General features: G+C 46.3%; 1 long non-coding RNA gene across 2 annotated transcripts; it reads left to right on the top strand.

Annotated features, from left to right (window-relative positions):
* The first annotated feature begins 542 nt into the window (after positions 1 to 542).
* Positions 543 to 17,458, top strand: LOC144280538 (uncharacterized). Of its 2 annotated transcripts, XR_013348938.1 has the most exons (4): positions 543 to 747; positions 1,144 to 1,593; positions 3,312 to 3,439; positions 17,206 to 17,458. It is a non-coding gene; the product is annotated as an uncharacterized LOC144280538 (long non-coding RNA). The 2 variants fall into 2 exon arrangements; XR_013348939.1 differs by lacking the exon at positions 3,312 to 3,439 and having other exon boundaries at positions 548 to 747.
* Positions 17,459 to 25,914: the final 8,456 nt, after the last annotated feature.

Raw genomic sequence — 25,914 nt, 5'->3', positions numbered from 1 at the left:
GCCCTTGAGGAGCGCAGAGCGGAGCCGAGTGGCTGGGGTGCGCTCCGCTCTGCCTGCAGGGCTTCCACCTGTTGGAAATCTGCCGGCTACCTCCAGGTGGCCAGCGAGGGTGTGCCAACTCCACAAATAAGGAAAACCAGGGTAAGAGGTAATGTTTGCCCCTAAGAAACAAGGGTGATAGTTTGACGATAACTCTGATTAGGCTGCTCCAAGACCATTGTTGCAACCACAACGGCTCTCCTCTATTTTCTTTCCTCTTTTTTCCTCTTTTTTTTTTTTTGTTAAGACATTAAAGGCCACGGCTGTGCACCTTCCCTTTGAAGTCCTATGTCTCTTTCTTGTTTGATTCGGACGGGTTGAGAACTGTCTGCGTGCTTTCCATGTCACATTCCCCTCCTTTCCGCCACAGGCCGTAAGAACCAAATGCCTGTGGAGTAAAGACGTCTGCAGTGAATATTAACTAAACAGAAAATATGTGTTCCAATCCTCAGTCAAGATACATAAGCTGCGTCAGTAATCATTGACTATACGCCAGCTGTCGACATGACCCGAGGTGGCAAGTGCCAGTTGAGAAACACTGCTTACCAGAGGACAAACACAGAGAGGTTCTGTGGTCCCCGGGAGGGGGTCCAGCCCGGCGGGGTGCGGCGGGCGAAAGTCTGGACTGGGCAGCCCCCGCCAAGCTCTTGAAGGCGGTGCTCTGAGGCCCTACAGCTCTGCTGAAGACGTCCTCTCCTGTCCGGAGACGTGAGAAAGGCCTATATGGGATTAGCTCAGACAGCCCCGACACCCAACTCTCTTCCTACAACCCAAAGGCACAACTCAACTGCTTCTGTTCCCCCACTTTTCTTTTTCTTTCTTTCTTTCTTTTTTTTTTTTTTGAAGTTTTTAGTTACATTCCAGTTAGTTAACGTACAGTGTAATATGTTTCCCCACTTTTCTACCTGAGAGGGCATCCAAAGCCACGGCCTTCCTTCCCTCCATCCAGTTTAGAGCTGGACCAGTCCCAGGAGACTACTGGTCTATCTTGTGCCCCAACACCACGGATGGTCCCCTGGCTGGATACTTCAGTGATGTGAAGCTCCCTTTTTGGGGTGACGGTCTGTCGGGTTTTCACATCACTCACATTTTTGATCCTTACAGGGAGCTGAAATTGGCCTTCCTGAAATGTCACCATGGGTTCCAGTTCCTTCCTGGGAAGGCAGGCAGCAGTCACCTTCGTTCCTATATGAGAGCCCTTCTTCAGACAAAACATCCCAGTTCCTTCAACTTTGGAAACGGTGATTCTTACTAATTTGAAGGCTTTGGACTCCACTCCGTAATCCCACAAAACCTGCGAGTGGGTCATCATCCCAGAAAACTGCGTCTTTAAGTCTACATGTACTGCTCCTCCTCTGAGCCCATTAGTGAATCCCTCAAGAGCCTGTGGATGGAGGCAGGAAGCTTGCCATGGAACTCTAAAGCCAGATGCCGGAGGTGGAAGGGAGCTTGCCACTCACTCTCCTGACTTCACAGAGACTCCGAGCCTCTGGATGCTCTCCTTGGCACTTGTCTTGCTGGACCAGGCATCTGGCACCTGCTGCCATCCACCAGGTAATAAAGGGTTGACTAGCTGCCTTAGTGTTTCTTCCCAAGGAGGAAGATGGATGAAGGTACCTCCGCTGGCCCTCTCCACCTCCACCTGAGCCTGACCCAGGGAGAAGCAGGACTTGGGTGCAAGCTGAATCGCACCAAATATGCTGGGTTGTTCATGTTCCTACCTGAATGAGCTTCATCCCCCAAATACTCAGAGTTTGGCCTCTATTAGCTGCTCATTGTTTTTTCTCCTCCTCTTCCTCCTTCTCCTCCCCTTTCCCCCTCCTCCTCCTCCTGTTCTTCTTCTTCTTCTTCTTCTTCTTCTTCTTCTTCTTCTTCTTCTTCTTCTTCTTCTTCTTCTTCTTCTTCTCCTCCTCCTCCTCCTCCTCCTCCTCCTCCTCCTCCTCTCTCTTCTTCTTCTTCTTCTTCTTCTTCTTCTTCTTCTTCTTCTTTTCTTCTTTTCTTCTTCTTCTTCTTCTTCTTCTTCTTCTTTTCTTCTTTTCTTTCTTCTTCTTCTTCTTCTTCTTCTTCTTCTTTTTTCTTCTTCTTCTTCTTCTTCTTCTTCTTCTTCTTCTTCTTCTTCTCCTCCTCCTCCTCCTCCTCCTGTTCTTCTTCTTCTTCTTCTTCTTCTTCTTCTTCTTCTTCTTCTTCTTCTTCTTCTTCTTTTCTTCTTCTTTTCTTCTTTCTTCTTCTTCTTCTTCTTTTCTTCTTCTTCTTCTTCTTCTTTTCTTCTTCTTCTTCTTCTTCTTCTTCTTCTTCTTCTTCTTCTTCTTCCTCTTCTCCTTCTTCCTCTTCTCCTTCTTCCTCCCTTCTCTCTTCTTCTTCTTCTTCTTCTTCTTCTTCTTCTTCTTCTTCTTCTTCTTCTTTCTGAACTGAGGCAGAAAAAAGTTGTCCCCTCCCAGTGATCTCATTTTGCAAAAAAATATGGAATCATACGGGACATACTCTTTCGTAAGCTGCCTTTTCTTGTTGGTAGTTTTGGGAGCGGGGTGTTCTTGCTTCACAATATACTGCGATGCTTCTCCATGTCATTACGTATTCTAGACTTTGGAGGAATTCTGGAGATGGAGGGAGACAGAAAGAGAAGCATAGAGATCCAGGAAGGCTGAGAGAAGAGGAGTGAGAGAGAAAGAGGGGAGAGGATGAAGTCTGAAAGATGTGGAATCTCATTGGGGAAGGATCAAGGATCAGCACCGGAGTGGGCCTTGGTCTCGGGTGGCTCAGGGCTATTTTGCTGTCCCTTCTCTACATGGACACTTAGCATATTGGTGGGCTTCCTGAGGGCCATGCTGGCAGCTGCTCAGTCTTGGGGTGCTCAGAGGTGCCTGGACTCCCATGACAAGCACACACTCAGGGCTGGTTGGGAGGAAGCCAGGCACAGCACCAGCACTGCCCTGCCTGTCTGCGTGTGACATGACTTCTTGCCCTCCAGAGACGCAGACTGCTTTGGCAGTGACTTCATGGATCTTTAAACACCAATAGATTTTCTTTTTTATTTAAACATCCTTCACTTTTGTTTTACAGAAGTGTTCTAAAAATTACCCCAGCACTATTCCTTCTTGCAAAGCTTCCTCTGCCCCCCAGGCCCCCTGTCCCCAGCTGGGGCAGAATGTGCTCCTCTGCTCCTGCAGCACCCAGGCACCCTCTGTCACGGCCTGCGTCACCCTGGGTTGAAACGATCTGAGAGCTCAGTGATGGCAGGGAGGGCCTCGATGCTATTCATCTCTGTCTCCCAGGAGTCCGGCTGGCAAGCGATCCTGTCACGTGATTCTCAAACTGTGCCCAAACTGTGCCACGAGGAGCCCTGGAAGGAGGAGGTGGTTTGCGGGACTGTGGATGTGACTCTGCCCTCCCTTCCTCTTTAGTAAGAGCACCGCCTTTCTCCCTTTTCTCATCCCGTCCCCCACTGTCTTATGCTTAATGCCTCCTAACCGCCCCTCCCAGCCTGCAACCCCCCCCCCAGAGAAACTCTCTCTAGTAGAATGATGATGCTTATCCTCTGTCCAAGGAACTTGGTTAGTGATGAGCAGGAGAAGGATTTTTTTTAAAAGATTACTTATTTATTCATGAGAGACACATAGAGAGAGGCAGAGACATAGGCAGAGGGAGAAGCGGGCTTCTGATGCAGGACTCTATCCCAGGACCCCAGGATCATACCTTGAGCTGAAGGCAGATGCTCAACCACTGAGCCACCCAGGTGCCCCAAGAGAAGGATATTTCCATGGGACAGGGAATCTTTGTGCCCAGAGCACTCCAACTTTATTCTCTTGGCTCAAAATCAGAGCAGGCACCTATGTATGAGTGTTCTGGGTGACTCTAAGATGTGTCCCCGGCCCTGACAGTTATGTTGGGAGGTTGATACCCAAACATCTGGGATTGTACGTGTCCCAAAGGCAGGGACAGTTGCACAATTTCCCTGTACACTGTGCAAGTGAAAACAGCACTTGTGGTAAAACAAAAACAAAAACAAAAACAGGGCCCTAGGTCTGAACATCTGGATTCCGGTCTCCAGTGTGTACCTTATAACTGCACTTTAAGACATAGTCAGTAACTTCAGTGTCTTGGGTTCTTTCTTTCCAAGTTCTGTAGTCTGATAACCAAACCAGATAATACATGTGAGCTGCTTTTATGAGCTTTAGAGACCTATTTCTAAACAGTGATTGTTACTGATGTTGATGCTAAACCTGAGCTGGACAAAGGGGAAGACCATCCCATCTAAACCTGCAGTGGAGGGACCCTTGTCCTACAGAGACAAGGCCCTGAGATTTTAGAATTGGCTAATTCTGAAATTGGCATTGGCTTTATTCCCACCCCTGAAAAGAAGCCAGCTCTCCCATTCCTAATCCCAGGTCCATGGAATCCAGAACATCTGACCGACCCTATGGGCGCTGGGTATGCTAATGGGGAAAGACAGTCCAAGTTAGTGTGGGCTCTTTCCAGTAAGGTCCCATCATGGAATGGTGCTCAATTGCCCCCAGACCCTTGCAAATGTACTCACTGCAAAGTGACTGCTGGCTTCCTTGGGAGATGGTGCTGGGGGCCAACAGTCAAATAAGTCAGGCAGGTCTGTACAGCCCGAGGCCATTTCCCATTGGCTCACCTTGCTGCCCTCCCCACCCCATGCCAGCAACCCCTGGCCCATCAGTTTGGGGGAACAGCTAAGGGGCTGCTGGATGACAAAAAGCTCACTGAGCAGCTGGAACTTTAGAAGTAGGAGCCAACATGTCAAAGAAGCCAAGACTCCAGAGAAACGAAGTGGCCAAACCCAGAATGGAACCCATTCCTTCCACTTCCAAGGAACCTATATCCTTGTCCTGCACATTCCAGCTTTCCTACTCCACCTTCCCTGACTCTCAGTGCTGTGAATGCCTCATGCAGCATGAATTTTACGTTCGTAATGGAAGTCACAGGAAAAAGATTTTCACGGTCTACCAGTGTTGACTTAAATGATCTTTTTATGTTACTTAAATATGTGCCCATATAAAACTAGGTATAAACTGCTAAATCATACAGGCCTAAACCTAAAGTAAATATGCAGATTAAACATCATAAAAAGGACACAGCAAGTAAACTTTTAAAAGTCCAACATAATGGAGGAGGTAGTTTGGTTGAAGGATGCTCGTTGCTGGTGAAATGCCGCCGGCGGCCCAGGCTCTTCTGCATCTGGCCTGCCATGTGCTGTGCACCAGTCGGCTCTGTTAGAATAGCTGCAAAAGCTCCACGCACTGGTATCGCGTGGCCTTCCTGCAGAACAAGCACATAAGTGCCATATTGCATTGGCCTCTGTCCTTCATTCATTTGTTTATACCAATGAAAGTGTTGCCACTTATTGCCAAATGTCAAGGGTGGCCTTGAAGTGTGGGGTCCTTAGTTAGAAGGTGGTGGCAGTGGGACGCCTGGGTGGCTCAGTGGTTGAGCACATGCCTTTGGCTCAGGTTGTGATCCTGGGGTCCTGGAATCGAGTCCCGCATCAGGCCCCTCATAGGGAGGCTGCTTGTCCCTCGGCCTGTGTCTCTGCCTCTCTCTGTGTGTCTCTCATGAATAAATAAATAAAATCTAAAAAAAAAAGAAGAAGAAGGTGGTGGCAGATAATTTGGGTTGTACTCGTACTTTAACCTACCATAGCAATGAACACAGCTAAGGGGAAGATTCTCCCCGTCAAGCTCGTGGACCGCCTGGAAGGTGTCCACTGGTGGCTGCTGGGTCCGTAGCTGAAGTTACAGCTTTGAGACAGGAGGCAGTTGCTGATGAGAGGACAGATGGGGTTCTGCTCCACACTGCCCCCTCGTGGTGCTCTCCTTCACCACACATTCCCAGCATGGTGCCAGAGGGGCAGGGTCTCTGCCCCAGAGGAGTAAGGGGACAGAGGACAGCAGCAGTGACCCAGCAGATGTCAGCAGGTTGAGGGACTTGAACAAAAGCTCTCCTATCGAATGGCGGCCAGGATAACCGAGGTCGTGGTTCAGTCTGAGTTTTTTCTCTTCTGTTGCCTCCCATGGTCACTCTTGACGGTGCCGTGATTAGTGTTGAAACATGGCACAGGAGTAACAAGAGGTGTGAGCCCTGCAGAGGGGCACATGGCCTCCTGGCTTCCTTGGCTCTCCTTTCGGGACCCCAGCTCCCCGAACCTCCCACCTCCCACCTCCCAGAGATGCAAGGAAGGGCATGCGTACACCAGTAGGCTCCGAATTCTCCAGCCCCGTCTCTGTCCCTATTAAAGCACGGACATGGGCCCTGGGGGTGTCACAGGCATTCCAAGAGGGCTTCTGGAGAAGGCTCCTCAAATATCTGAGAGCTGGAACCCTGTGCTCTTTACCACTCTGTCCCCTTTTAAGTGGTCAGAATCCTACTGTAGAAAATTAACAAGGCAGGAAACAACAAATGTTGGAGAGGATGCGGAGAAAAGGGAACCCTCTTACACTGTTGGTGGGAATGTGAACTGGTGCAGCCACTCTGGAAAACTGTGTGGAGGTTCCTCAAACAGTTAAAAATATACCTGCCCTACGACCCAGCAATTGCACTGTTGGGGATTTACCCCAAAGATACAAATGCAATGAAACGCCGGGACACCTGCACCCCGATGTTTCTAGCAGCAATGGCCACTATAGCCAAACTGTGGAAGGAGCCTCGGTGTCCAATGAAAGATGAATGGATAAAGAAGATGTGGTTTATGTATACAATGGAATATTACTCAGCTATTAGAAATGACAAATACCCACCATTTGCTTCAACGTGGATGGAACTGGAGGGTATTATGCTGAGTGAAGTAAGTCAGTCGGAGAAGGACAAACATTATATGTTCTCATTCATTTGGGGAATATAAATAATAGTGAAAGGGAATATAAGGGAAGAGAGAAGAAATGTGTGGGAAATATCAGAAAGGGAGACAGAACGTAAAGACTGCTAACTCTGGGAAACGAACTAGGGGTGGAAGAAGGGGAGGAGGGCGGGGGGTGGGAGTGAATGGGTGACGGGCACTGGGGGTTATTCTGTATGTTAGTAAATTGAACACCAATAAAAAATAAATTAAAAAAAATATTAAAAAAAAAGAAAAAAAAAGAAAAAAAAAGAATCCTACTGTACAGCTCCTACTGTACAGAATCCACCTGTACAGCTCCAGCCACAATGTACTTTGGAATCACACGGACCAGCGTTCATATCCCGATTCTACCGCTTACTCCTTAAGCCAGATTTCTTAATACCTGCGAGCCTCAGCTCACCTGCAAAATGGGAAGTGTAGTGCCTTTTGCTTAGATCTGTGATGAGAAAATAGGATAAAGTCTCTATGAAGCGCGAGGCAGGGCACTCCTGGTGAGTTGAATACTTCTGAAAGCACCTTCCTGGATGCTCAGAAGCTCCAGCTCTAGAGCTCTCCAAGGCAAAGCACCCCCAAGCTATGGCCACACTGGTGGCTCTGTGTCCTCACCACACTGGTCACCGGCTGTACCAGTGGAGTTGCTGAACATGCTGTCACTCCTCCCCAAACAAGGACTAGCCTGGATTTTGTATCATGATTTTCGTTTCTCTCCCCCGGAAGGACTTTCCCACGCCACGAGCTGCCTATTTGGCCCCTCTTGGGCATGTGCTGTGCTCTAGCCTGAAATTGCAGTAAAGCCAAAAGCTATTCTGAGGTTGTCTTTAGCCTCACAACTATTTCAGGCTCCAGTTGGGACGTGGGGCTAGAAGCCAGCACTCTCTGCCCATGTCTCAGCCACAATTTCCAAGACTGATCCTTTTATGCTCCTGACACCCTCAGATCCAAAATAACCCCTGCTTCGGGATGGTGACTGGGACCAGCTTGGATGGAACAGGGATGTACCTGTGCCACCCAGACTGAAGCCAGGCTCTATAGGGCTCTGGGGGTTGAGAGCAAGCTCCAGAGAGGCAGCCAGGGCTACGCTTGCATCCTCTGAGCTGGCAGGCTTGCAGGGGGAGGGGGTAGCAGCTTCCATCCTATAGCCAGAGGAAGGAGCTTACTTCTGCCCCTGAGTTCTCACCTGTATGCCTCCTTCTGGGCAGGCATTCACTCATCTGTGCTGCAAATATTACTGAATGCCTGCTAACAGCCAGGCACAGTCCTGGGCTCTGGAGGTGCAGCCTTGGATAAAAAAAACCAAAAACCAAAAGCCAAAAATCCCCAAAAACTCTCTCTCAGGATGCTTATCTGTAACAGAGGCTGTAATAACAAATTGGCATTGATCTTTTTGGTTGGAAAGCACTTTTCCATATCTCTTCTTTTAAAGATTTTATTAATTTATTCATGAGAGGCACACAGAGAGAGGGGGGCAGAGTCACAGGCAGAGGGAGAAGCAGGCTCTATGCCGGGACCCCTATGTGGGACTCGATCCTGGGACTCCAGGATCACTCCCTGAGCTGAAGGCGGCACTAAACCGCTGAGCCACCCAGGCCTCCCTCCATATCTTTTCTTAATGGAAAATCCTCTGGACTACTCTGCACTGATACAATATGTATAGTTTTAGACTTTCCTGTTCTCATGTAATCCTGCCAGTACTTCTTGGAGTTAGACACCACACCATTTTACTGACAAGGAGATAAAGTCCTGGAAAAGTCAATAAATTGTGTGAGGTCTGCACAGGCAGTGAGTGACAGGGCAGGAATCGGAACCGAGGTATGTCTGACTTTAGGGACCAAGCAAGACCTTAACTACTATGCGTAGGGAAGCTGCAGGCGTCCACTTCCAGAGGCTCAGTGAGACACAAAGTTTGCCAAAGGCAAGTTCTGTTCCGTGGAGTGATGTGACATCAAAGGTGGAGGGAGCTTTGAGTTTGCCCTGTTGGGACTCCTTCTACCTCAACCCAAGTGGTTGGAACAAGATTCAGCTCAAGTGTTTTTGGGCTCTAGGCTGCTCCCTGGGAGCCCATCCCTCCCGCACACTGTGACAATTCCTAGTCCTCTGGCCTTCGAAGAGCCACCTGCCCTGCCTGCCCACCTGGCATCCCCTCGAGCGATCTTTTCCTCCAGCAAAAACCCACCCAACATGGTTCTGATTTGCTTCTTTCTCCTGCCAATAAACATGTCCCAGACAGGGTGTGGTGCCTCTTCTGCATTCTCACAGCCTTCAGCCTGCCCATCTGATACATTGCTTATCTCACTGTTGGAGATACACCTGTCTCATGCCCATCTGAGCCAATCCACTTCTCATTGCTGGCACGACTAGGTGCTCAACCCACATTTGCTGAGTGAGTGCTAAGAGATGGGCAACATCCAGCCATTTGTATTCACAAAGAGAGACTGGGCCAGTTATTACTTGAATCCGAGCTGCCTCGCAAAGGAGGAAAAATCTTCCTTTATCTTTCCCACCAACTGGGTCATGATACTCATGTGGTCTATGGTAGTCAACAAATACTTGCGGCTTTTGAGTATTATTGTGTGAAGGCATTTCTGAAGGCTTTTTCTGTCATTTTAATCCATGGATCCCCTGAACTCGACACCCTGGCGTGAGATGGCTGCGGTCTCAAGCAAGCTGGGGTGTGTTGCTATCTTAACCATATACTGCTCAACTGCTACAGAGACTATTTTTAAATGGTCAGGAGGACGTGGAGGGAGCTACCTTACTGCATGGCAGTGCCAAGACAACGCACGTGGTCATGGCTTTGTGGCTTGTTCTTCCTCTGTGAAGCTGCTGTTGTCCCAGGAGACTAAACCTGTGGCAATCAAAAGCCTCCCTGTCATTTGGGTGGCCCTTGAGATCAGCAATCCGGGAAGGTCCAGCCAGGCCACAAGAAGGTGACTGCTCAGACAACTCTCCCTGAACCCTCCCTGAGCATGGACCTTCTCACTGAAGGGCCTGCAGCCAAGTGAAAAGCACTTGTGGATTGTTTTCTTGTTTGTTTGTTTCCCAGAATAGGATTTAAAAAAAAAAGGAAAGGAGTGCTTTCAGGCGAGGTTAGAATTTCCCAGTTGTCATAGTTCCCACCAGTGCCTGTCATGTTATAGAGAGTGTGGTGTGTTAGGAGCACGGAGGGTATGGCTGGACTGCCCAGGCCTGAACTCTGGGTCCGCCCCTACCTGGCTATGTCACTTAATTTCTTCGTACTCCAGCTTCTTCACTGGTAAAATGCGCATCCTCGTTGTCACCAGCATCATAAAGGGTCCCTATCTCAGAGGTTTGCAGAGAGGGGTTAAATGAGGCTTTAATGTTTCCTACAGTGCCTGGCATTGGCTATGTGATGGATTTATTTGTTGGGTACCTACCATGGGCCAAGGCGTATTAGGGACCAGGGATATCATCAGAGAACAAAACAGACTCATCTCTGCCCCATAGGGGGACACGGTGAGACAGATAATAAACACAAAAGTAGATTCTGAAGGAAACGTGGTGTTAAATGCGGCAGGGGAAGGTGAAACAGGGAAGAGTGGTGGAGAGTCCTGAGTTGCAATAACAGGATAGTCAGGAAGGCCTCCCTGAGAGGGTGACCTTCCAGAAAAGACTCTAAGAGTAAGCCACGTGGAGCTCTGGAGGGAAAAGTATGCAGGCTGATGGAACAGCAAGCATGAAGGCTTAGAGGCAGCCTGTCACGTTTGATAAAATGCCAAATATTTTTATTATTATCTGCCTGGTCCCCAGAGGCATTTGATTTTGTGACGTTGCTATCAACTTACGTTGCTAGTGGCCATGGAAACTGGTCCTGTGGCTCTGATCTTGATTGGGTAAAAGCAAAGTGAGGTGGGAGGAGAGCATGGATAGAAACAGAGAGAGTTGTACCCACTTCTTCTCGAGGGTGGGCTCCCGGAGGGCAGGGGCCATGTCCCCGGGCCTGGGCCTGTTGGATGCTATCTATCACTCTAACAAATGCACATGTGCGGGCATAAAGGCAGTGGTGCTGGGCTGCAGGGCCTGGGAGATAGGAAGGAATAATGGTGGAGAGCGGTAGGACTGAAATGAGCCACGCATAGGAGGAAGCTCTGCCTTAGGGCCCCATGTTTCTAGCTGTGCTGATAATTCTGGGCCAACGGCTGATGGCTTTAAAGGGAGTTTTGTTTCCAGCTCATTAGAAACGGTCAGTTGGTTGAACTGCAAGGCTAGCTCTTAATTTGATGCACATCTAAGCAGATTGGAGACATTTTTGCCAGAGTTGCTATTTTAGTAGGCAACAATTTGTGTGCCCACCAGGAAACCAGGTTTGGTATGAAAATAGAGACTTCCCCGGGCATCTTGTGCTCAGGAACCAGCAGTAGCTGGCTTTCCATCTGAGATGCTCCTTGTATAGAAAACAAGGCCAAAAACAGGGGGGCGGGGTGGGGGAGGTGCACCAACGTGCCAAGGTGCACGTTATTTGCAGACACAAGAGAAGTAGGAGGGATAGCACTCTGGTCAGGCTCTCGTGCCAAAGGAGGATAATAATACCTGCCCCATGCGGTTAAGATCAGGATCCCACAAGACAGCCTGTGAAAAAGTGCCTGCACTTTGTTCCTTCCCTCCTTCCTGGAGACCCGTCTTCTTCCTTATGAGGTCAAGATAGGGAAAGATTTCCTCTCTGGAAAGTGTAAGCCCCAGGACACAGGAGGATAGGAAGGGGAAGTCCAGCAGGGAGCAACATATGGGATTCTTGAACCTGCGGGGCTGGTCACCTGAACCCCAGTCTCCAGATGAAACCCAGTACGGGAGCTGCAGCTGGCCACAGCTATCCGCAGGCTATCCTCATGGTGCTCCACTCACCTCTGCCTTGCCTCCCCCCCATCCCGAGTTCAGGCATATAGTGAAACAAGACACAGCACAGTCTCCAGTGGCCGAGTGTGCAGCTGCCAGATATGGGAAGCACAAGTCACAGCTGACAGATAGATAGATGTGTGTGAGGGCTGCTCACGCTTTCTGACTTCTCAACGTTGCCCTTGTTTGCAAAACAAGAATCTAGGACATACAAGCTTCACATACCCTGGATAATTCTGGTTGCAAATAGTCAGAACCTTGTCTCAGCAAAAAGAGGAATTCATTCCTACCAGAACCCTAACAAGCCTGAAACAACCAAACCAGGAGGGGGCATGGAAGTGGCTAGAATACGAGACTCAGATGCCACCTGACTCACTATTATTCCTTTGCCTATTTACCTCTGCCAATCTCATTGCATCTGTTTATCTCTGGCTTTCTGGAAACATAACTGGCAGTAGCTGCCCTCACAGGAGGGGGTCTGACCTCAACTTTCTTGATCCTGAGTTAAAAATTCCCAGGAAAGAAGTTCATTGGTTTGGCTGGAGTCAGGGCCCATCCCTGGGTCAGCAGGCTGTGGCCGGGGGGCTGGATCAGAATCAGGATGCTGTCTGGGGGCTTGCCTGGAGGGCTAAGAGCTCGTTGGGCAGAATACTCTATGGACATCCATGACTCGTATCTAGTGTGTAATCCCGGAGACTTTAAACATGTAGTGTCAGTGGCCACCCCAGGGTGTGGATGTTGCTGTCACCTTTTAGTGGCATACAAGCCACACACCTGGATGGCTGGAGGTAGGGCAGGGGTGAGGGCTTCCTGAGGGTGAAGGGGGGCATGGTGCTTTCCCACAAACAGGCCATCTCCTCCCCAGACACCACATCAAGTCACTGCTATCCTCACCCATCCACCCACTATGATATCATGAGAGGTGTCCCTGACAGTTATTCCTGTAGAGTGAGCAGGGGAGCTGGGGAGGTGCTCCCATCACAGACATTTTGACTGAGTGTCTTTTCCATTTTTACCTTTCTCCCTGATGTTAGGCCTATCCTTGTGTAGTAGACATGGATCCTGGTTCTACAGGTGCAGGGGATGTTTTCTGGAATGATTCTAGGATCTCTCACGATCCAAGGAGGCTGTGGGAAGGGCAGAAGCAGGGCAGCTGGAGGGCTTCTCAGAGGTAGCTCAAGCACTTGGATGCCATGGAGTCACCCATAACCCAACTCACCCATAACCCAACTTGAAGTCTCTAGACCCCTATGTCCCTCAGGCCCATGGTTCTCAGTGCTTGGACAACTGGCTGAGCCCCAGTTTGGTTCAGTTATGTGCCCTGGGTCAACCAGCTAGAGACATTCATTTTTTAACATCTCCCCCCAACAAAGTTTTTCTCAGTAACAATCATGAAATATGGATAATAATAATAATGACAGTGTGAGAGAAGAAGAGCAGTGAAATAGTTTACTATTGAACTCTGTATATACAGTCATACTAACAAAAAGTAAATGAAAAAGTAAGGTACAAAATAAAATAACTATTGCAGTATAATGAAGGAAAAAAAGTCGTGAAATAACTCATTTTTACATTAATGTGACTTTCGGAAAAAAAGGAAAATAGATTTACACTTGCATATTGGTCTGTCACAGTAATGAATAATATAATTTCAGTTTTTGGTTTTTAAGTTGTAACTTTTGCAAATTTATAAATAATTTGGTCAAAATTAATCTCTGCATATTCATGTTCCTTAGGTGATATAATAAGACTTATCCACCTATCTTTGCTATGGTTGACTGAATAATACTTTTATTAATTTTAATTTAAAGGGTTTTCTTCTACGGTGCTTGAGTGGCTTGGTTGGTTAAGTAGCTGCCTTTGGCTCAGGCTGTGATCCTGGGGTCCTGGGATCGAGCCCCGCATTGAGCTCCCTGCTCTTCTCTTCCTCCCTCTGTTCCCTACCCCTGATGCTCTCTCTCTCTCTCAAATAAATAAACAAAATCCTTAAAAAAATAAAGGGTTTTCTTCTATATGAAGTAATATGTAAATAAATAGGAACAATTTTAAACATAAGGATAAATTTAGCATTCACAAAAATCCTATTTCACAATAAATTCTAGAAATTGCAATACCATTCATGTCTTTATGTCTTAGTTATTGATACTAGTAGCTGTTGAATGTTGACATGGTTGAAAATCTTCTAGTAAAACAGAAAAGTCATTATACGTCTTGATTATTTTTAGTTAAGACTTTGGAATTTCTTTTGTATAAAAATCAGAGCTAATGATTGAACAGTAACCCACATGATGTTATTTGACCCATTACTTTTAGATCAAATGTCCAGCTCTTGGTGATAATGGACAAGGTACTGTTCACTGCTCTTTTGATTCCTTTGGTCAGTGTAAACCAGCATCTCCTGTCATTTCTCCTGACATTCATAAAATGACAAGATGAAAGTAATTTGAGTTCTGTTTCTTCATTTTTGTAAGCACTATCCCATTATTGCTTATTTTGAATTTACCATTTAGATGCAGGAATAGGCTTACAGGGTGAGCTTGAATGAACTCAAATCATTAGGAATTTACTCGACCGTGTGTGGCTGAGTCCGTGTGTGTTGGGGCGCGGCTGTGTAACTGGGAGTTCTCCAGTTAACTCCCATGCAGAATGCAAGTTATAAAGGATAAGAAATGAAAAGGTGCTAATTTGAAGCTTACATACACATTATTAAAACTCAATAGTAAGCAATAATTTAGGACTTAGACCAACAAAAGATTTTTTTCAGGAAGTAGGACTTTATCACTGACATTGCTTAGGATTGCCGACACATGGTGATAATAAAAAGCAGATTGACTTCTATTGGTTTTGTTATTGTTTTTAAATTCTCTACAGGCTTCCTTATTGCCTGAACCCAGGGTAGACTGTCCCCCTGGTCCTGCAGTTGGTGTTACACTGCACCCAGTTATTGTGGTGGTGGTGGTCGTGGAGGTGGTGGGAGGAAGTTCATGTCATAAAATAGACAGACTTCACAGGCCCACCCTGCATTTCAAGGGCTGTGCTAAGAGAAGGGGGCACTGCTGTGGCTTAGGCAGCTGCTCCATGTGGTGTCTATTACGTTCCCCTTCTCAGTTGCTTAGCATAAACACACACACACACACACACACACACACACCATACACTTGATCCCACATGTCCAAGATGCTCCTGCCCAGCATGACTGACGTGTCCATATACAACCCCAAATGAAATCGGCTCTAATTCCAAATCATAACAGCTACTGCATCCAAAGTGGTATCATGGAGCCATTGTTCTGTAAGTCTAGATTGCAGAGTGATCTCCATTCCTCCCGTAGTCATGCTGAGATGCCATCTGATATCCATCAGGCTATGGATTACTTAGCAAACAAAACCACTAACAACACACCCCATCCTCAAAGTCTATGCTAACACGATTTCTCCCATCTTAATGATATTCCCTGTGTATGACTTCTTTCTTCTCTATAATGATCTTGCATAACACCCTCCAGGCTGTGTTGAGTTCAGATGCTGGCCACAGAGTGGACATTATTGAGTGGTGGAACCCAGCAAGGTGGATGGCTAATTTCCTCTGGTTGGTGGCAGTGGGGTACAGTGAGGAATGTTTCAAGAGGCTTGAAGGCTTAGGGTCTCCACTTCCTCTAGCTTCTCCCATAGATCCTGATTTCCCTTGCCAGAGCTCCACTCTTTCCTGACCATGCTGTACACACATATGAAACCTAGTAAGTTCATAAATGCAAGTGCAGGTCTAATTCAATTAGCCTGAAATACCAATTTTTGAACTTGTTGCTTTAAGTTATCTCAGGCCAGTAGCTACTGGGATCATAGTAGGACTAACTTTGAATTGATGCCTATAGGGAAGGCTTCTGGGATGGAGTTGCTGTTCTCTTATATAGGTTATCCCAATGAACTCAGAGGCAACCACCTGACTCTGTGGTCTCAACCTTTCTCATCTCTTTTAAACTGCTTTATGGTGGCAACTACTGGGTCCTCTCAAACCCTAGCACTGGTGAAGTCCCTTCCAGGTGACCACAAGAAACATATTGTCACTTTCTACCAAGGTTACTAATTTCCCATCTTTGAATAAAAAGTACTATTGCCTTCACTCCCATGCCAACACAATGATCTATTACATTTTCCTTGAAGGTCCGGAATTTGCAACATACTCTCTAGAATCAATTTATGAATTATTTAATCTTATTATTTGAAAACCTCGGATACTGACTCTAGTGGATTTCAGCAAAAATAAAGGGAGGAACACATTTATCAGAAGAATTCTGGAGCATGCATAGAGGATAAATGTTGAATAAACAGCTCAGCAGCAGGGAGGGTAGAAACCAGGGCACACTGAAGGCCTCAGCGGCAGGCATTCATGGCCCTTCTCTGGAATCCTGTTATTAGTGTGCAGGAGCAAACTGAAGTTCAGCATGTCTCGGAGAGAATTAGAAATTAGCTGAGCTCAGAGTTGGTGTCTGACTATGTCAGAGGCAGAATTGTGAGGTCCAGACAAGGCCTGTGGAGGGTGGAGACTGGGTGATATGCCTTGTTATCAGGGGCTATACTCAGAGAAGGGCGGTTCTCGTGAGATAAGAAGACTCCACTTCGGTTTTAGAGATGGTGGCGGTGCATATCTTCAGCTTCCTCATTAACCCTTGTTCTGCCTGGGGTCCCAGTCTCTGTACACACTAAGGCCCATTCAACAGTGCTGGCTGATGAAAAGATGTCATTAGCTAAAAACAAGACTCCAAGACCAATCGATCTCTGGTTAAGAAGACGGTGATTTGGTTAAGAGACAGAAGAAAATGAGATGATTCTAAGATCCAGAGAAGAGAAATCCAAAGAAAAGTGTGATTTTGTGTGACTTTGAGCCTTTCGTGGCATGCCTAGCTTCCAAAAGCCCTCCCTTCTCTGAAGGTGAGCTCCTATCATCTATATTGCTCAGTTGACTCCACGCTCAGATACTGTGCCTTGCTCTGTACATTGCTGCATGGAAGCTGCCTGTCCCAAACCACACATCAAGACCTGCAAGGACATAATGCATGCCCTACAGGTTTTTTATATCTTCAGAATCAAGCCTGTTGCCTTCTCACGCACTAAATATGCAATGAATTGTATTTTCATGATGTCAATTGCCATAAGCAATTGGGATGGAGTTTGCTGTTCTCTTCCATAGGTTAGTTATCCCAATACACTCAGAGGTAATATAATATAGCAAATTTTGCTGTCTAGGTGTGTCTTTTGCTATTTAAAAAAACACATTAACTTAATAGTATGGCAATGACTATGCCTAAAATTGATATTCCATTTAGAACAATGTGTAAGTAATTATGTAGATAGAGTTTGGTTCATTTTTTACTCACCATTAATAATCATAATCAAATGCTTAATCAGTTGCTTGTTTTCTCTCAGGCTCAAGCAGATGACATAGTTCTAATTTTTTTTTAGGAGGGATGGGGCACAGGAAGAGGGAAAGAGAGAATCTCAAGCAGCCTCCACGCCCAGCATGGAACCCAGTGTGGGGCTCTATCTCACGACTCTTGAGATCATGACCAGAGTCGAAATCAAGAGTCGGACACTTAACCAACTGAGCCACCCAGGCACCCCTGCGTATTTCTGATTCTATTTGAGGCAATGTCTGTAAGAAATCTAAAAAGCTGCCTTACACGTAATAGGCACTAAATAAACAGTAACTAAACTACGCTGTTGGTAAAAAATCATTTACCTTGAATCATTTTTAGGCTAAACCTTCCAACTACGGTCCTTTGGAATTTTTTGACACCTTGATTCTCAAAACCTTAGAGGAAACTTATATTTAACCTAGGTGGTCTCAAGGAGTGAGGTTGGGGGACCCAGTAATCAAATCTCCCTGGAGAAGGATTCTTTCTTATCCCTCTCTTCACCTCTTGCCTTCGCCCTTTGGGGAATCATTCAGACGTACATTATCTCTCAGGGCTTCTGCGTGGAAAAATGTGTTGAGATTACTTAGCCTTGGTTTTCTTTCTTTCTTTCTTTCTTTCTTTCTTTCTTTCTTTCTTTCTTTCTTTCTTTTCTAAACAAGAAAAGCTTAAAATTAAGATTTTTCTGGCGAAGGGCTTTCTTTTTTTGGCCTCTTCCTTGCTGTCAGAGAAAAGCAAAACTGGAAGAGCAAAATCACGTTGCAGGCAGTCAAAACAGTCTCATGGCTGTGTTACTAAACCAGCTCTAAGTTTCTTTTTCCCCCAGACTTTTCCTTGAAACTTGTTCTACTGCAAATAGTACTGGAAGATTTAGAGTAGGTCACAGCATGCATTTTTACAAAGGCAGCCCATTTTCAAGAGGAAGTACCAAGAAGCTTAGGCTCTGGAGCTGTTTTCTTGGCTTGATGTCACACGACCACTTTCTAGCTGTGTCCATTCTCCGCCTCAGTTTCTGTCTAAGCAGAGGCAATAATCATTTATATCTTATAGGGTTGTTAAGAATTAAAAGAGCACCTGGCACATAATAAGTACTCAATAAATATTAGTTCTCATTATTTTAAAGATTTTATTTATTTTATTCATGAGAGACACACAGAGAGAGGCAGAGACACAGGCAGAGGGAGAAGCAGGCTTCCTGTGAGGAGCCCGATGTGGGACTTGGTCCCAGGACCCCGGGATCATGACCCGAGCCAAAGGCAGATGCTCAACTACTGAGCCACCCAGGCATCCCTCTCATTACTTTTATTGGGCACCTTACTTGGTGGTGATCACCATTTGCCAACTGCTGTGTGTGTGTGTATGTGTGTGTGCGTGCACATGTGTCCATAGCATATATACAGACTCCTACACACTATGCAATATTTATTTGTTGTGGTCTGCTCCAGTCTTTAAGGGGGGGTACTTAATCTGTTTTATTCACTACTGGGTCTTTGTACCTGAAGCAATGCTGAGCATAGGAGGTACCCCAAAATGTTATTTGAGTAAATGTTTGGGGAAATCTTTAAACACAGATATGTTCATGCACACACACATATCCATGGACACAATGACATGCACACACACACACACACATACACACACAATTAGGAATATAAAGCATTTTCTTTCCAGGAATCTTGTTATTAGACTGGGAGAAAACAAGCTACCAAAGAGAAGATTGAAAAGTTTGGTTAGGGGATCCCTGGGTGGCACAGCGGTTTAGCGCCTGCCTTTGGCCCAGGGCACAATCCTGGAGACCCGGGATCGAGTCCCACATCAGGCTCCCGGTGCATGGAGCCTGCTTCTCCCTCTGCCTGTGTCTCTGCCTCTCTCTCTCTCTGTGACTATCATAAAAAAAAAAAAAAAAAAAAAGTTTGGTTAGTACAATCTGATTACAGAAAATATTTTTATGAACTGAGGTTTCAAGAGAAGAGGTTAATATACCAACTTGGCAGGAATCAAAGAGGAGGGAGTGGGAAGTTGTTCCAAGAGAAGAGATACTACAGAAGAAGAGAGAAAGGGAAGTGGCTGGTGCACCTGACTCTTGCCCACTGGGGAGGCTGACCTGGGTTCTCAGGGTTTTCATCAAGATGGGTTTGCACCCTCTGGACTACTTGCCCAGAGAAGAAATAGTGGGTTCCCTCTAGCCATCCCAAAGCATTCTTCTATTTAGGTCAATTTGCTCAGTTTCCCAGAGCTCTGGGGATTGCTTTAAATGACAATTCCTGGACATTTTAAGTGCTTTGCCGAGTCATCACATAAGAACTTACCTGCAAAGAAGCCTAAGACTCCGCTCGCTAAGGCAACAGGCTGCACCACTATAGCTCTTGCCATAGGCTCAAACCAAGGGCAGCTGATTCGAGGCTATTCTGTGTTTAGTGTCGGGGAGAGAACCCAGGAAATCCTGTTGGAGAGCAGCCCACTCCCCATCCATTGCATACCTCTCTTCATGTGATTTTCTCCCGGGATTCACAGGATCCTGTAATCTCCAGCTAGAGGACTCCCCAGTCCTGCTCAGCTTCTCCTGGGACTTCTAGAAGAGCAGACCCCACTCTGTCCATCCACTTCTCCATCCTGATGTCGTTGGAAATAGTCCAAACATGAGTGTTCAAACCGAAGAATGTGAGGGGCTGGTGTGGATCACTTCTTGGGCTCTGCTCTGGAGAAGCGCAGGGATCCACAGAAATGATGCCTAGCAACCAACCCACAGGTCCTTAATAATGTTAGTTCTCCTCATTTGGAAATAAAGAGGACTCTTTATCCACAGTAAACTATTTTAGCAGCAAGCTTCTACACAACAATCAACAAGCAAATTACAAAAATGGGGTTACCTAGCTAGAGATGGGGGGGCCTTCAAAATGAACTCCATTGAAGCATTCATTGGTCAAACATCTAGTGAGAGCTTAGTATGTGGGATACTGCGAGGCAAATGGGAATGCTGAGATCAGTTGGAAAGGATGGATGGTGTTTTGCTGTGCATCATGTTGGGCGCTTTCACAATCTTTTCAAGTAATCTTTGCAACAATTTTATTAGGTCGGTGTGGCAGAGAGGAGTACTTGTCTGCCTTCACCCATTCTTGCTGAGTTCTTTTAGTAACAGACCCTTCCCCACCTGGAATTTTAGCAGGGCATGTGACTTCCTTGGTGTTCTTGCATAGGACAGTGGAAGAATCAGATGCTCAGGGTTGACAAACATTTCCCAGGTTCCCTTGCAGGTGGGCATGGCTGAGAGACTCTGTGCTAGTTGTAGGATTTGAATATAAGTAGTATGTGCAGCTTTGGGATGAAGTCCATACTGGGGGAGATGTTTCCTCTCTGTTCCCTTCCCGGGAACTGGAAGTAGATGTGGTTGTAGGGCTGGCAAATAAACTTTAGTTCACCTGGCCAATATTAAAGCAGTGAGACCAAAGGAACCTGAGTTCCTGGCTGGCCTGGGGGAGCAGTCTCCTACCTCAACCACCTCCCTACCTAGAGGTCATTACATGAGAACACAGTAAACTTCTCTCCTATTTGAATCTTTTTATTTGGAGGTCTCTCTGTGACACAAGCTCAGTATTTATAGTTTTAATATAGTGGATAAGAAATCTATGCTAAGGATGAAAAAAATGAGGAATCACACAAATTTTCTGAGATCACCAAGGTCCTATATGGTCCTATAAACCAGGACTCAGACTCTGGTGTAATGTGTTCTGCTTGATCATGGCATCTTCCCTGAAATAAGCAGAGAGAAGATGCTGTGAAGTCCCTTGGGCTTCTCAAGAAAAGGAGTTGTACTGTAGAGATTTTGAGGAGCTCAACTTACGAAAAGCTTGTCGAAAAAGGGGAGACTCTAGCATTTACTAAATACTGCTATTCAGTCACCCTGATGCTCACTTCACATATGATCTTGCATCGGAAACACAGATTTTGCTCCCCAAATATGCACAGCCTAAGACGACATGCCCCGAACTGAGAGTAGGTTCCACATGAGAGAACAGAAAACTGGTGAGTGCAGAGGATGGAGAGGGGGGGTTGTCCAGAGGCACAGAGTCAGGCATAGCTTCAAGAAAGAGGTGCCACTGGGCATAGGTCTCGCAGGATAGTCAGGACTTGGGGCAAGGACATTACAAGTAGGGAGCATGGCACAAAGACAAGAAGCAGGGGAGGACCAGAAGCATGGCCGGAATAGAAGCTCCCTGAGGTGTGGTAACCACGGGCAGGCTGGTCAGCTTAAGGAGGGCCTGGAGGAGCAAGTTCAGAACTCAGGAGTCAGATCACTATGCTGTATGCTCAAAACTAACATTACATTGTGCGTCAGCTATATTCAAATTTTAAAAATTGAGGGGAAAAAAAAAAAACCCTCCAGCCTTCCAAAGTAGAATTCAAGGATGCCTTAAGAATTCTGAATAAATGGTGGAAAAATCAGGGACTCAGAGGCTGACAGTTTACCGAGCCGCTCGGGGGCCCCAGGCCCTGGATCCAGACATGTGTACCAGTAACGCGGACACTCTGTGGAGGAGGACAGACAGGAAACCAGACAGGGAGGCCAGCGAGGAGGCTAAGTAGGGAAGCAGCAGCAGGAGCGAAGGGGCGGGACGGATGTAAGCCGGGTGGGAAGGCAGGGCAGACAGTGCTTGGCAGCCCGCGGGCTGTGGGAGGTGAGGGAGAGAGGAACCCAAGATAACTGGGAGGTTTGTTTTTGTCTAGAAGCTTGAAGGGAAGACTAGTTCTTAAAGATATTCCAACGTTTTTCTTTCTTTCTTTCTTTCTTTCTTTCTTTCTTTCTTTCTTTCTTTCTTTCTTTCTTTCTTTCTTCTTTCTTTCTTTCTTTTTTTCTTTCTTTCTTTCTTTTCTTTCTTTCTTCCTCTTTCTTTTCTTTTCTTTTCTTTTCTTTTCTTTTCTTAATTAATTAGTGAATGTGAAGTTCTACAAAGAACCTAAAAAAGAGCTCCCTTTCCTGAGGGATATCCTGGACCATGAGAGGAGCCCAAAAGGCCTGGTCGCAGTAGTGTGCTGGGTTTCTCTGGGGATGAATGCCATGGTGAGGAGGGAGGATTATGAGCCTCCACCTCCACACCTCTAGAGGCCAGAATTCCTGCCTCGGCTGGCAGTTACCAAAGCCTTGGTGTGTGACTGTGGTTGACTTTTTTTTTTTTTTTAACTGTCAGATAGCCATGTAATCAGTAAACTCATCCGAAGTCTGAAAATACTGTGAGGAATCTTGGGTATCTCAGGAAGCAGTGAGAAGGCTGTCTAGACATCCACAGAATGACGTGATACACTCACACACACTCTCTCAGTGCACTTCTGAGAGTCGAGGCTGCGAGAAGGGACTCATTCTCCTCTGTCTGGCTTCCTCATCTTTGCCTTTCCCTCTGGTATCTTCTTTAGTCACCTTGCATCACAGGACACGTAGAAGGAATTGGGAAGGGGCACTTGGGTGGCTCAGTGGTTGAGCATCTGCCTTCGGCTCAGGGTGTGATTCCGGGGTCCTAGGATCAAGACCCTCATTGGGCTCCTCATGGGGAGCCTGCTTCTCCCTCTACCTGTGTCTCTGCTTCTCTCTGTGTGTCTCTCATGAATAAATAAATAAAATCTTAAAAAAAAATAAGAAGGGGGTGCGAAGAGTTCAACTCTGATAAGAAAGCAAACTTTGAGGTAAAGGCAATGGTAAAATAATAATAATAATAATAATAATAATAATAATAATAATAATAAAAATAAAGGCAATGGTTAACAACTCATGTTCGAACACAAGCTGGTGAATGAAGTTTCAGGCTCAAAGAGCCAAACAGTCTGCATTCTCAGGAGAGCTAATCAGTTTCTCAATCTGAGGACTGATTTCACATTGTACTTTGCTGCCCCAAACCAAGTGGGTGTACTGTTTTGAGAGCTGATTTATCACTAAATGACTTGAGTTGGGAAACTGAAAGGAAAACACTTTGCATCTATGAATTTCTTTTAAAAAAAAAAATCCATCCATGAAAAGGAGCCAGATGTCAGTTTCTGATGGGGGAACGTCCTCTTGGAGGGCCGTAAAGCGAAAGCCACACACTTCGTTTCTTGTTTTTTAACTGGTTCTGTGTGGCCACTGTAGTCCTGTTCAGGTTGAGGAGGCTCACTCAGTGGTACGACAACTGCCTCACGGGGCAAGTTCTATCACCTTGCCCTGTGACCCCCAAGCTGCCCTCCGGCAGCTCTGGTCTTGTCCCATTGGCACCTGGCCCACCAAGCACCTGCTTCCCTGGAGCCTTCCCGAGTTGGTATGTGTCCCCTTCCTCCCTTGCTCCCTTGTCCCATGTCTTGACTCTTGCATGTAAGTGACAGTCAGACAGGAGCAGGCGCCTCATCTCTCCTTAGTGAGGACCCCCAGCTGTCAGCTCCTGGGAGTGTGTGTGTTGCGGGGGGCGGGGGGAGGTGGCTGCTTTTCTTGGGCATCACTATTATTCCAATGTCATGATTTGACCTCAGCTATGTAATAGGCTCTGCCCCTGAGGGCAAAAAGGAGAATTCAAAAGTGATTCCCCTTGATGGGATGAGCACTGGGTGTCATACTATATGTTGGCAAATCGAACTTCAATATAAATAAATAAATAAATAAATAAATAAATAAATAAATAAATAAAAATTTTTAAAACCCACAAAAACGATTCCCCTTCAAAGGCTGTGAGCAGTCTATGGCGGGGATGAGGGGGTCTGGACAGACAGAAGCAGTGGATTACACCCCTAGGTGGAGGAGCGGTGCTGGAGACAGATTCAGGAATAATGGGGACAGGGGTGAGGACCACTGACCACCGCCCGCCCCCAATACGGCAAATGGGAAGAGCCTCCAACCCCCGTCATCCTCCAGCTCACACCCTTGTCTTCATTCCCTCTATAGAATTCAACACTAGGGATGAACTCCTTTCCATTTTTTATTTATTTTTAATTCCAATCAAAAATATTCAAAGTATGAAGTATTTCGCACACACTTCAAAATACTGAGAATAATGTAATGGAAGCTCAAGTGCTGGTTTTGTGTGACTGTTAAGAGACAAGCTGCTAAGGGACGACCCGGGGTCAGCCCCAGGACTGCCTCCCATCCTGTGTGATGTGGGGCAGGCTGCCTCACCGTCCTGCAGCTCTGCTGCCTCCTGGGACACAGGGACGGTCACACACCCTTGTGAGGCTGCTGGGAAGATAAAATGCATTAGCATTTCTGATGTCCTGGAGCAGAGCCTGGCACGCAGTTGGCACATGTGAGTGTCAGCCTTCGTGGCCTGCAAAGGGCATTCCAGTGTAACGGGCTGTTTTGGTTTTTTGTTTTGTTTTGTTTTGTTTTTTGTTTTAAGAGAGAGAGAAAGTGCGCAGGTAGGGGTGGGGGGAGAGGCAGAGGGAGACGGAGAGAGAGAGTCTTAAGTAGGCTCCATGCTCAGCGTGGAGTCCAACTCGAGGCTGGATCTCACGACCCTGAGATCATGACCTGAGTCAAAATCAAAAGTCAGGTGCTCAACCAACTGAACCACCCAGGAGGTGCCCCAAACAGTGTAAATTTTGTAGCTCATCTGCCTGCACACGAGCCCCATCCGGCTCTACCACCTGATGACGGTATCATCTTGAGCAAGTTGTTTAACCTTTCTGTGCTTCAGTTCCCTTAGCTGCAACAATATGGATTGTATCGGAACAACCTCATAGGATTGTTTTAAAGGATCAAGTCAATGCTTATAAAGCTCCGACAACAGTTCTAGCACATAGCAAGTGGCCAACAAATATTAGCTGTTATTACAAAATTGAAACACTATGCCCTCACTCAGTGTTAACAGGTGTTAAGATTTGCCATCTTTGCCTTGAATCTTTTTTTTAATAAAATAAAATAAACCTTCTACTAAAGTAGAAGTTTCTATCTTCCCTCCTCATCCCTTTCTGCCCATCTCCAGGGCTACCCACTCATTTGAATACTGTGTGTCTCCTCCCATCTATGTAGTACTTCTTATACATTATATATATAATGAGTATATATATAATATATATACTCATAAACAATGTATAGACTTTCTTATGTTTTAAGCTTTTTATAGCAAGAATCACACTGTATATATTCATCTCTAACTTGGCATCTCCCCTCTCACCTCCTCCTACCCCCTACGGGATCTGTGTTCCAGTTCATTCTCTTTCACTGTGGTATTGTACACCATTGGACACATACACCAGAGTTCATTAGACTACTTTCAAATGATGGACAGGATATTTCTAGAGCAAACACGCTGCATCAACCTTCATGTGCACACCTTCTCTGATGCACGCTGATGCTGGGCTTCCATGTTTTTCTCACTATTATCTGCCTCTTTTAGTCTGTAAAGCATCAGACAAGTGTCTTCAGCCTTAATATGTTGAGGATTGTGCTGGATGACTTAGATGCATTGTTTTATCTAATCCTCACAGTGGTTCTGCAAAGTAGGCAGCAGGGAGGGATGATTACCAACAAGGAGTCTGGTGCCAAATCCCTGGATTCAAGTGCCAGCTCCTCCACACGCCAAGAGCAAGGCTTTGAGACAATCACTTAACATCCTGGTGCCTCAGTTTCCTTCTCCATAAAATAGAAATGACAATTGCACTTCTTGTAGGGTTATAGGGAAGACTGAGTGAATTCCAGAAAACACTCACAACAGTGCCTGGCACATAGTAAATGCTATGCAGGTATTAATATTAGGCAATTTTCACAGGAGACTTTCAAATAGAGACTCAGAGAAGCTTAGTAATG

This window comes from Canis aureus, chromosome 12, assembly GCF_053574225.1.
Source record: "Canis aureus isolate CA01 chromosome 12, VMU_Caureus_v.1.0, whole genome shotgun sequence".
NCBI lineage: Eukaryota > Metazoa > Chordata > Mammalia > Carnivora > Canidae > Canis > Canis aureus.
Note: the sequence above shows the minus strand (reverse complement) of the source record. Positions and strands in the feature narration are given on the sequence as shown.